Here is a 12,844-nt window from a genome sequence, read left to right as displayed (position 1 = left end):
TGCTGTTGCTGGAAGGCAGAGTTCGGAGGATCCTGGTGTTGCTGTTGGAAATTTGGAGGCGGTTGCTGCTGCTGGGAGTATTGAGAGTAATTTTGTTGCTGCTGGAATAGTGGTTGTTGAGGCAAGTATTGAGGCCGAGGCGGGAACTGCTGATGAAACACAGGAGGAAATGAAAATTGTTGTTGTTGAAATTGTTGTTGTTGCTGCTGAAACTGCTGCTGCTGCTCTTGAAACTTTTGTTTCCACTCCTCATTCAATTTATCAATTGCGGCTTGTATCAGCTGTTGTGTCTTTTCTTCTTGCTCCCTTGCCCATTGCTTCTTTAACTGGTCAAGATCATTATCTATCGACGGACGATGAGATCGATCCGTACTAGCATAAGAAGAAGACGTCTCAGTCTGAATATAGCCGGTTGGACCTTTCTTAAAGGTTGATGATAAACTACCGGCACCCAGCACACGCCCTTTGTACTTGCCACCACTGATGTGCATAAAACTTGCGGTCTCATATTGTTTCCGCTGCACTGGACCAGCTCGCTGAGCAGGAGGAAGAGTAGCTTGATGATCATCCCATTCTTTCATGATTTGTTGAAGTTGTTCCTATATTAAAAATAAAAAAATAAAATAGTTAATAATTAATATATAATAATTTATAGGTCTAATTAATATATAACAATTAATATATAATAATTACCTGAATATTTTTTGATAATTCATCAGTATACTCATTTGTTTCAGGATTAACATGAAGATAGCGATGTATCTCAGCCTGAGTGACCTCCCTTCCAAGTTGCTTTTCCTAAAATATTAAATTAATGTCAAGTTTATAAGTTGGTGAAATGTGATGATTAATTGAATATAAATTAATAGATATATATTATAAATAATAATAAATTACCATATAATATTTAATTTCTCCAGCAGACATGGAACCTCCCTTATGAGTACTGGTACCCCTCTCAGATGCTCTATTAGTCTTTGCTTTTTCTCTCTTCTGTTTGTAAGCATCTGTGTTCCATTTCCTCCACAAAGCAGTCCAAACATTTTCACCAATCCAATTAGGCCGTTTTTCCTCCCCCTTATTACGTGCGTAAGCCAACATAGATGAGAGACGCTTTGAAAAGCGATGGTCAAATGAAGCCAAAACTGCGGCATCATGCTCTCTTTTCCAAGTGCATTTGGTCTGTTGTTTGTTGAAATTTAAAAAATATTAAAAATATAATTAGTAATTCAGTAAATTAATCAAATGTATAAATAAATAGTAATTAAATAAATTAATCTAATGACTTACTTTGAAACAATGTAAAAACTGATCAACTTCCCTAATTTGAGGTGTCTTATCCTCTTTTATCTCACCCCAAGACAACCATGGTTTTTTATATTTCTCTTGTATGACTTCAGCAATTGCCTTTGCAGATGATTTAAAAGGAAGATATCTTCAAAGTTTATATGCAAATTAAATATAAAAATAAATTAATAAAATTAATAATGTATTTACATTGCAATAATAATGAAATATTTAATCAATCATAGTTTACATACCCATCTCCTTCTGGAATGATGACAATGCGGTTGTAGCAATCAACACATCCGGGATCCATTATTTCGTCTAAGGTATAAGGCTCTACTGGGACCTCCGGATATAGAGGAATAGCTCCACCACTAGTACCAATGGACGGCATCGGCATGAGAGATGGGTCATTAACAACACGTTTAGCAACTTTTTTCTTACCACGTGATGTTTTGGATATTCCTCGTATTGCCGCCGTTCCTGTTCCTCCCGATCCATCCGAACCTCCTGATCCTCCTGCAGATCCTCCTACTCCCGACACTGAAGCCATGTCTATATATATATATATCCATATCCATACATATATATAATATAATATATGTGTGTATACAATTAACATAAGATTAATTAATAATGAAGTATACATAAATAAATTATAACACTGACATAAATAAAGAAATATATATAAAATATAAAAATATATATATAAGGTGTCGTTCATTTCAATTACAATATATAATATTATAGATATAGAAACACACATATATATATAATTAATTAATTGTCTTCGTCTTCGTCTTCGTCATCATCGTCGTCGTCATTTGATGAGTGAATTAAGTCATTGCCTTCATCATTCTCTAATTCATCTATTTCTTGTTCATCAACTTCTTCTCCAATGTGTGACTCATGACAAAGTTGACTAATAGTCTCATCTCCAATCACATGATCCAAATTTGACATTTCATCCATTTGAAATGCAACTTCTTCATTTTGACCTGCTTCAACTTCTTCGATTCCACTCGTTGGTCTTGTTTTGATTGCAGCACACCAACCTTGTTTGCTTCTGACAGTTGATGGATAAGGAACATAATAGACTTGTCTTACATTATGGGCCAGGGCAAATGGATCAAACCGTGGATATTTTTTGCTCATACGAATGTCTACAGTATTGGATATCAAATTTATTTTAGTTCCTCTGCTAGATGGATCAAACCACTTACAGTAAAACAACACCACTTTTTTCGCATAATCTAGGAACGTGTAGTCAATTTCGTAAATATGCTCAATTATGCCATAGAAATCTTCTACTACACCACTATCAGAGACACTTTTCATACAAACTCCACTATTAATTGTTTCTTTTCCTTCAGTCCAAGATTCGGTGTGAAATTTGTATCCATTGACGTAATAGGTGTGCCATTCTTTGAAACTTCTACTCGGGCCCATAGATAAGTGCCTTAAGTGGATGTTGATAGGAGTTTGTTCTTCGAGATGCACTTGTTGTTGAAACCATAATGGGAAATTTGAATGTATATCATCAGATGATTGTCCCGTATTTAAAAATGCCCTGATCGATGACCATATATATGGTGAATATCAATTTAATCATATAATTAAATATAATTAATATGAAGAGAAATTTGAAACGTACTCAATGTATGGTTTAACTTCGGTGCAGTTAATCAAAACGTGAACATGTGCCGCATTAAATACTTTGTCGCTTGGCCAGAAAATCGGAAAATCCCTACCAGCATGATGACCAGACAAGCAAAAAACTGATAAAGCATGTGGATGACGTATAACACTATCAGTAGCGTTTCTTCCGTTAACTGGTGACAACGTTTCGTTGTTGAAATAATGAGAACAAAAGTGTGTTGTTTCACGGTGAAGGTAAGATGAACAAATTGAGCCCTCAACTCTAGCTTTGTTTTTCACCGACCGTTTTGAATAACCCATGAACCTATAATATACAAAGAGATGTACAATAAGCTCCATGTATATATAAGTTGAAGTATATTGAAAATCAAGTATATGTATATATATATCACCTTTCAAATGGATACATCCATCTATACTGAACTGGTCCACCAAGCCTAGCTTCACTTGCAAGATGCACTGAGAGATGCTCCATGGAATCAAAAAACCCAGGAGGAAATACTTTCTCCAACTTACATAGAATGATCGGAATGTCATTTTCCATCTTGATGAGATCTTTATCATAGAGTGTTGAAGAACACAAATTCTTGAAATATTGACTCACTTCAATAAGTGGGTTCAATACATGTGTCGGTAAAGCACTAAAGGCAATAGGAAGTAAACACTCTAAAAATATATGACAATCATGACTTTTCATCCCATGCATCCTCCCATTTTCCACATCAGCACATCTTGCCAAATTAGAACAATAACCGTCAGGCGTCTTCAGCTCTTTGATCCAACGATAAACAGATTTGGCTTCATCAGTAGATAAAGTGTAATTCGCACGAGGTTTTAGGGTCTTGCCGTTTTGTTCCACCAACAACAAATCTGGTCGTCTGCAATATATACCTATGTCTTTTCTGGCTTTGTCATTATCTTTTGTTTTTCCTTTCACATTCATCACAATATTAAATATGTTGTCAAAGAAATTTTTCTCAATATGCATTACATCGAGATTATGTCTCAAAAGATTATCTTTCCAATACGGTAGATCCCAAAAAATACATCTTTTTGTCCAATTGTGCCATTGTCCATAACCTTGTGGTTTACAGGCCACACCATTAACAACATGTACCTTTGGCATATCTTTTACTTTATTCCAAACTTGTTCTGATGTCAACTTAAGCGGGGGTCCTAGACTTTCTGCATAGCCCTTCATAAATGCAGCTTTGTTCCTTCTAAATGCATGATCAGCAGGTAAAAACCTACGATGCGAGTCAAACCACGATGCTTTCCCGCCAAATTTTAAAGTAAATGCTTTTGTATCTTCCATACAAATAGGACAAGCTAATTTACCATGGGTGCCCCATCCTGACAACATCCCATAAACGGGGAAATCATTAATGGTCCACATCAATGCAGCTCTCATCATAAAATTTTCTCTCCGAGCAATATCATATGTCAAGACACCATTCCACAACCTCTTCAAATCGTCAATCAAAGGTTGTAAAAAAATATCAATACCAGTTGCAGGATTAGAAGGACCTGGTATCACAACAGCTAAAAACATATAAGGTTTAGACATACACATATCAGGAGGAAAATTGTAAGGAGTAACAATAACCGGCCAACAAGAATAAGGAGTAGACGATGCTTGTATGTACGATGTAAATCCATCTGAGGATAATCCAAGTCTTACATTGCGTGGATCTGACGCAAAATCAGGATGCATTTGATCAAAGTGTTTCCATGCCTGACCATCAGACGGATGTCGCAACTCGCTTGAATTTCTTCTATTCTCATAATGCCACGTCATATTTCCTGCAGTTTGTATTGATGCAAACAATCTCTGCAATCTTGATACAATAGGTAGGTAAAACATTGCTTTCCTTGGAATTGATTTTCCCCTACTTACCCTAGAGTTATTCCTTTGGTGATACCTTGGTTGTTGACAAAACTTGCATTCAACTAAGTTAGCATCATTCATACCAAATTCATTGTCATAATACAACATGCAACCTTTAACACAACAATCAATCCTCTTGACACCTAATCCTAACTTTGACACTAACCGTTTCGCATCATAATAACTTTGCGGCAAACCATCTCTAACAGGTGTTGCGTCTAGCATCATTTTAGTCATCAAATCCAAAGCTAAATCTGGAACATGAAATTGAGACTTTAGACCTAATAGTCTAATACACATTGATAACTTTGAGTTTGAAGAACCTTCAAACAACGGTTTATTTGTCTATTTCAAATGACCATAAAATCTCTGAGCTTCTTCATTGGGAAGTCCATCGGTATCGTCATATTGATCTTTATTGAATGGCAAATTAACCCCAACAGCATCCGAGATCATATCATTCACCGCCTCAAAGTGTTGATAGTTATAATAATCTATACCTAACATGTTAGTACTACTTGAATGACCTATGTTATAATTCTCCACAGATGTACTAGTATTAGGCGCCGCCGAAGACTCTTCTCCATGATTAGTCCAAATCCAGTAGTTAGGCATAAATCCATCTGCATACAAATGCACTCTTATTTCATCTTCACTTTTAAACCGTCTACATCGACATAAACAACATGGACATCTCATTCCCCCTTCATCTTGGACAATTTTTTGCACTCTCGCAAAATTGAGTTTAATAACTCGAATTGTTTCGCAAGGACTTCTGATATAATAATAATAACCGAATCGAAAATTGAAATTAAAAAGGGGTTTTTTAGATTTTTGATTTAACAGATGAGCAAAACGATTAATCCACTTATTCGAGTTTCAGACCTATCACATATTCTATCAATGAGTTTAATTTCTAATTTGTGATTCTATTCTTATTTGACTATAGAATCGATCAGACAAGCGTACTCAATCCTATGTGAATTTGGTTTCTTTGATTGGATTAAGCATTACAATCATCAAAATATTACAATTAATGATCAAACATTGCAAAATTATAATTTAATTAAATTAGAAATCAAAACCAAATTTGTCAAATAAATTTAATCAATCCTATTGAAATTAAATTTAAGCAATCAAAATATCAATATAATCAAATAAACAAGAATAGAATCATGAATCGAAAGTAACAATGTAACCTGAATCTCAAGGTGTTGATGAAAGCACATCATGAAAGCTAGCACTACCATAGACTTTTCAAGCCTCTATAGTCTATATTTGAAACACATGCAGATAATGATCAAAAGGTCTTTATTTAGGTTGTAATGTGACCAAAGTAAGGGTGAGATAATCCTAAGGAGACTAGAGCTGAAAATCAAAGACGATAAAAGAGTAATGATTAAGAGAGAAAAATAGCATTAAGAAGTAACTCAACAAAATATCATTGACTTTTATTTGCATACTCTCTTTGCTCATAGACACACACACACACACACACACACACACATATATATTTTCATAACCCTCAAATTTAAACAAACAAGTTGAGCACCCCTACACTTATGTGAGGAAAGACTCCTTTATCCCCAAAGATTGGGTCAATTAATTGTTTTTCACTTTTAGGCTTGTAATGAGCTATATAACAAATAATTGGGTAATTAAGCTCAAATGTGCTTACACAAATGGATACTTGTAGGGTATGCTTATTTGGCTAGTAGTTTAATCAGAAACAAATTCCTAGATCATTTCAATATATGCATGCAAACAAGAGTCAAGTCAAGTTATGGCGTAACTAGCAATCATGAGTGAGATAACACACAACAAAAGAAAGATGGAAAAATGTATTCCATTCATAATAAGGCTAAAAAATCTCACAAAGGTTAATGACTTATCACAAATGATACACAATTTAGCATTTTAATCCAATTTATTTTACCAAGAATGCAAAATACTATCCAATCATGTCAGTCCAAACAAACTCTCAACATTTATAACCATAAAATCTGATGAAAAAACAGGCAATGCAATGTCCATATTTTTTTTTTGAAATATAACTAACAAATAAGATCCTAAATAATACTCCCACACTTAAATTACATATTGTCCTCAATGAAAGTAACAAATATAAAATAAGAGTAAGAAAAGAGAGCTCCATGTTTAAACTTCAGTGTAGGTGGGCTTTTTCAAGGAGAGTTCTTCTATGGTAGCATCTTCAAGCATAAAGCTCTAATGGAATAACTTGAAGCGTTGTCCATTTACTTTGAACATTTTCTCAGTGTTTTCACTTTTTACTTCCATTACACCATGATGAAAAATGTTAGTAACAACAAAAAGACCAATCCACTTCGATCGAAGTTTCTCAGCCATAATTTTCAAACGGGAGTTGAACAATAAAACTTTTTGGCCAATGGAAAATTTCTTCATAGAAATCATCTTATCATGAAAGTACATAGTTTTCTCCTTATAGATGCGAGAGTTCTCGTAAGCTTCAAGTTGTTGCAATTGGAGCTTTCTCTCCAAACATGTTTTCTCCATCTCAAGGTTACAACTCTTGACCACCCAATAAGCATGGTGCTCTATTTCTACTGGGAGGTGGCATGCCTTACCAAACAGAAGTTGATAAGGGGACATTTCTATTGGTGTTTTGTAGGCTGTTCTATGAGCCCAAAGAGCTTCTTCAAGTCGATGGCTCCAGTCTTTCCTGTTTGGTTGCACCATCTTTTCTAAGATCTGTTTGATTTCCCTATTTGAGACTTCAACTTTCCCATTAGTCTGGGGATGATAAGGTGTAGAAACTCTACGAACAATCCTATACTTCAGAAGCAAAGCGTCCATGGTGCGATTGCAAAAATGAGTGCCTTGATCACTTATGATAGCTTGGGGTATTCCAAACCTGCAAAAAATATTTGATCTGATAAAACCTGCAACAATTTTAGAATCATTAGTCCTAGTGGGTATTGCTTCCACCCACTTCGAAACATAATCAATAGCTAGTAAATATAGACATAACCAAAAGATACATGAAAAGGGCTCATAAAGGCAATGCCCCACACATCAAATACTTCTCAGAAAAGCATAGGTTGTTGAGGCATCTCACTCCTACAAGTGATTGTTGTTCCTGCTATTTGGCACTATTCACAAGTTTTGTAAATCTCAAAAGCATCTTTAAACAAAGTGGGCCAAAAGAAACTCGAGTCTAAAACTTTTCTTGATGTCCGTTGAGGACCAAAATGTCCTCCAGTTTGAGAGACATGACAAAAATGAAGAATGGATTGAGCCTCATGGTGGGAAACACATCGCCTAATCACCTGGTCACTATAGAATTTTCACATATATGGATCATCCCACACATAGTATTTAGAATCACTTTTAAGTTTGTGTATTTGTGTTCGGGATGCATCTGCAAGAAAGACTCCAGCAACTAGATAGTTAACTAAATCAACAAACCAATGAGTTACCTAACGCAACTGTAGCAGTTGCTCATCAGGGAAGTCATCTTGAATGGGGATGGGGTCCTCATCCATTTCTATTCTGCTCAAATAATCTGCCACCAAATTTTCAGCTCCACTTTTATCTTTAATCTCTAAATCAAATTCTTGGAGTAACAACATCCACTTGATCAATCTCGGTTTTACTTCTGGTTTCTTCAACAAGAACTTCAAAGCTGCATGGTCAGTAAAAACAACTACCTTCGAATCTAACAAATATAATCTAAACTTATCAAGTGCAAAAACAATAGCTTAAAGTTCCTTTTCAGTGGTAGTATAATTAGTCTGTGCAGAAACTAAAGTTCTAGAAGCATAATAAATAACATGGACAACCTTACCAACCTTTTGTGCAAGGACTGCTACCACGACATAGTTAGATGCATCACACATAATTTCAAAAAGGAGGGTCCAATTGGGTGGCTAAATAATGGGGGTAGAGGTTAGTGCTGCCTTTAAGAAATCAAACGCCTTATTGCATTTGTCATCGAGTGAAACTGACATCTTTTTACAGCAAATTTGACAGTGGAAGAGATATCTTGCTGAAATCCTTGCTAAATTGCATGTAAAAACCTGCATGACCAAGAAAAGAACGAATCTCGCAGATGCAAGATGGGTAAGACAAATTAGAAATCACATCAATTTTGGCAGGATCCACTTCAATCTCATTTTTAGAGATCACATATCATAAAACTATGCCTTGTTCAACCATAAAAATAGGTGACCCGCTAATTAGGGTTTAGGGTTTAAAAATAGGTGACCCGCTAAATGGGCTTTAGGGTTTAGGGTTTAAAAACAGGTGACCCGCTAATTAAAATTATTACAAAAATCCATATTACGAGATCTGCAATTTAGGCTCAGTAAAGTTCGGAATTGGTCTTTTCTTCCAACATAAAAGTTGTAGCTCAGATTTTTATCTTTCCAACGCTTTCACATATGCGCCAATCCGATATCTAGAGCTCACGTTATGACCTACAGAGCGAGAAAGAGTCAAAATACAAATAATAAAATTAAAATGCAAATAATAATATTATAATTCAAATTCGACCCAAAGTTTAGAAACAAGCTAAAAATATTAATCTAAGCTATAAAGAGCTTTTAAAATACCAAACTAAAAAGCTAAAAACATGTGCCCAAATGCTATGACCAGGAATTAATTTTGCTTTTTATTCATGATGCATTGCTTTGCTTTTGTTGATCATTTTTTCTCTTAAATCTGCCCAGAATTATCTTGAGTATATAATTATGTTTATTTGTAGTAAATACTAGAAATTTGCAATGTAGATTGATGTACTTTCATTGTTCATGTCGATCTTAAACTAAAGAAGACTTTGTTCTTTTTAAACCATAATGTTCTTGGATTAATGTTGTTAAAACCAGAACGTTTTTTGATTTAAAGCTGTGAAAAGGAGAACGTTCTCCATTTTTCCAGACTTCAGTTTTAATAACTAGAACATTCTTCGTTTTTCAGACTGCTGTCCAGAATGATCAAAATGTTGTCAAGAATGTTGACATATGTCTGGTCTTGCTAATTCGTGGTCTTCTCTCTTTGTGATTCGAGTAATTTCTTTGAATCTAGTCATCTCAGTTTGTTCCTTGTCAAGTGTTGATGATATAGATGTAAAATTCAAAGGCTAAAAATCCTTTTAACTAATGGAGATTAATTGATCTAGAAACTGACTTGGTCATTCTTGAAACTGGAGAACACTATCTATTTTTCCAGAATTTGTCAAAAACATTCTCCGTTCTTGTTTGTTCACATTTTGCTTTTCATGTGGATTTATTCTTGCTCTACTTAGATCCTATCTTTGATTAATACACTCAAACATACATGTTAAATACCAAGACACTTAGAATCATAATTATAAGTATTAATTAACTTTTGTTTAGTTATCATCAAAACATTAATTTGGGATTTTGTTTCAACTGAATGTTATTAACAAAATACCAAATGTATACCTATATGGGTTCATACACAACATTATACTATTTTCATTTTAAACTTTATATTCTCAAGTTCATATGTTCAACCAAGTAAAATACATTCAAAAATCAGCATAAAACTAATTAATTACCAATACTAAACAATTAACATCTCCTCACCAACTCAACCGCAACACTCAACAAATATAATAAAACAACAACTCTTCATAGTAACTAATACAAACATCTAACATGCATTCTTAATACTCAATGATACTAAATCAAATAGGATTACCTCAATTCCCATATATATAAGTGATGAGTTATTCATCAAAGTAGGGAGATTTGAATGTATTTGGTAAGGTGGGTTTCTTCCTTCTTTCTCTCTTTTCCTTTTGTTTTACTTTCAGCCTTCCCTCATTCTTTCTTTTTTTTTCTTTTTTTTTTTTTTTTTACCTTTCTAACAATTGGATTTTAAGCAAGGGATAGTATGATGAGAATTGTCAATCACGCCCCTCTAAATCCTTACTAATGTGACAAGTTAGGTTTAGCTAAAAAATGGGCTTGTAGAAGTTAGACTTGGAATTTCTATTGAGTTTATTTATAATTTCTTCCCTACCTATAACTAACACCCTAGCAAGAACTTCCTAAACTAAATTTCACTAGAATAATTAACAATCATTTATTATTAAATAAGACCTAAGGGATTAGTATAAATATATGAATTATGACAATAAAAATATAAATGATAGAATTATTAGTAAAAAATAAGTGGATTATACAATATTTGGGGTGTTACAATATTTTTATTGTTTTTATCTTGATATTTTAAGATTTAAAAAATTTATATTTATCTAAAGTAAAAAAAAAAAGTTAAATTTTTGTGGATGATCTTTGTATAATGTTCTATAAATGAATGCAAAAAATCATTTAAAAATTTTAAAGTTAAAGAGCAATTAAACATATTTTGTTTCAACACGGACTAAAAGTAATATTTGGATAATTTTGTAGAGACTAAAAAATGTATTTTTATTTTATAGGGACCAATATTGAAAATTCAAAATTTTATAGGGAATAAAAACACATTTAACTCTATTTTTTTATAAAAAATATTTAAATAATATAGAATAAATATTTTTAACCGATGTATAAAAACATTGAGACAAATATTTGTCAATCATAAATATAAAAAATCACGAGACATACATTTGCTACTAATACATAAAAAATTAATACGAGATAAATATGTATCATAGATAAATATAAAAAAGTTGAGACAAATATTTGTCATTGATAAATATTAAAAAATATAGAATAAATATTTATAAATAATTCATCAAAAAATACATGACAAATATTTGTAAGTGATAAATATAAATAAATAAAAATACGGGGCAAATATTTATTACTGATACATAAAAAAAAACGGGACAAATATTTGTCACTAATAAATATTAAAAACAACGGGACAATATTTTCTACTAATACATACAAAAACACAAGACAAATATTTATCACTTATAAATATAAAAAAATATGTGACAAATATTTATCATTGATATATAAAATTAGATATGTTTTTTTGAAGTTTTAGCAAGGTACTTATAGAATAACAACAATGCACCGTCATACAACTCAAGTTCTTGCTAGTTTTAATAAAAACAATGAATTAGTTTACAAAAATATATAGAGACAATTTCTACCGTACTATAAATAAAAAATAGTATACCGATAGTATCAAAATTTTAATCAATAATTGAGTTAGTTTCTTATTAATTCATTCACACCAGCATTCATATATTGCATATTAAAGGTTGAGTAAATCACTAATACCAATATATTTGTCTATTAACTTTAGTTCCAACAATTATATAAATTATTTTTATAATTAAAAATTTATAACAAATCAAAAGAGACTCAAAGTTTTGTACTTAAAGTTTTAATGGTGTTAAATCTATAACCTAATTACACTAATTCATTAAAATTATGTCATTCAACTATTGATAATTAATTTAATAGTACTAAAACTTATTAATTTACAAATGTATTGTACAAATCCCATATAAATAGTTTTTTTTTTCACAACAAATATATAAATTGTTAGACTAAAGTCTCTTAAAAACAATGAATACATTACAATTTGTACTAACTTATTGTACTATTCAAATCAAAGCAAATTTTTTAAAATTTAATTTATCTTGAATACTATAGTTTACAGAATAAAATTCACTTCTATAAAATTGAAAACCATAAATTTGCACGTAACATAATCCAATCAATCTATATATAACTAAATGTTTCAATATATGTCTTTTAAATTATACCTTAGTAATAATTGTGATACTTTGAATTGTAATTTATTAAAATATTTGAAGTATGTCTTATTGATAAAATAAAAAAAATTTGAGGAATATAAATAGATGAAATATGATTGTAACTATGGGTCTCTTTGATATGCAAAAGAGTAGTACTGAATAGAACAAAACAATACAAGACACATTTTTTTGTATTGTACGATATTTGATGGACACTGATATCACAGACAAAATAATGTGAAATTACAATATCTTTTATGTTGTATATAAATATTTATGATGATAAA

This window comes from Cicer arietinum, chromosome 3 (genome assembly GCF_000331145.2).
Source record: "Cicer arietinum cultivar CDC Frontier isolate Library 1 chromosome 3, Cicar.CDCFrontier_v2.0, whole genome shotgun sequence".
NCBI lineage: Eukaryota > Viridiplantae > Streptophyta > Magnoliopsida > Fabales > Fabaceae > Cicer > Cicer arietinum.
The sequence above is the reverse complement of the archived record's forward strand: the minus strand, read 5'-3'. Positions refer to the sequence as shown.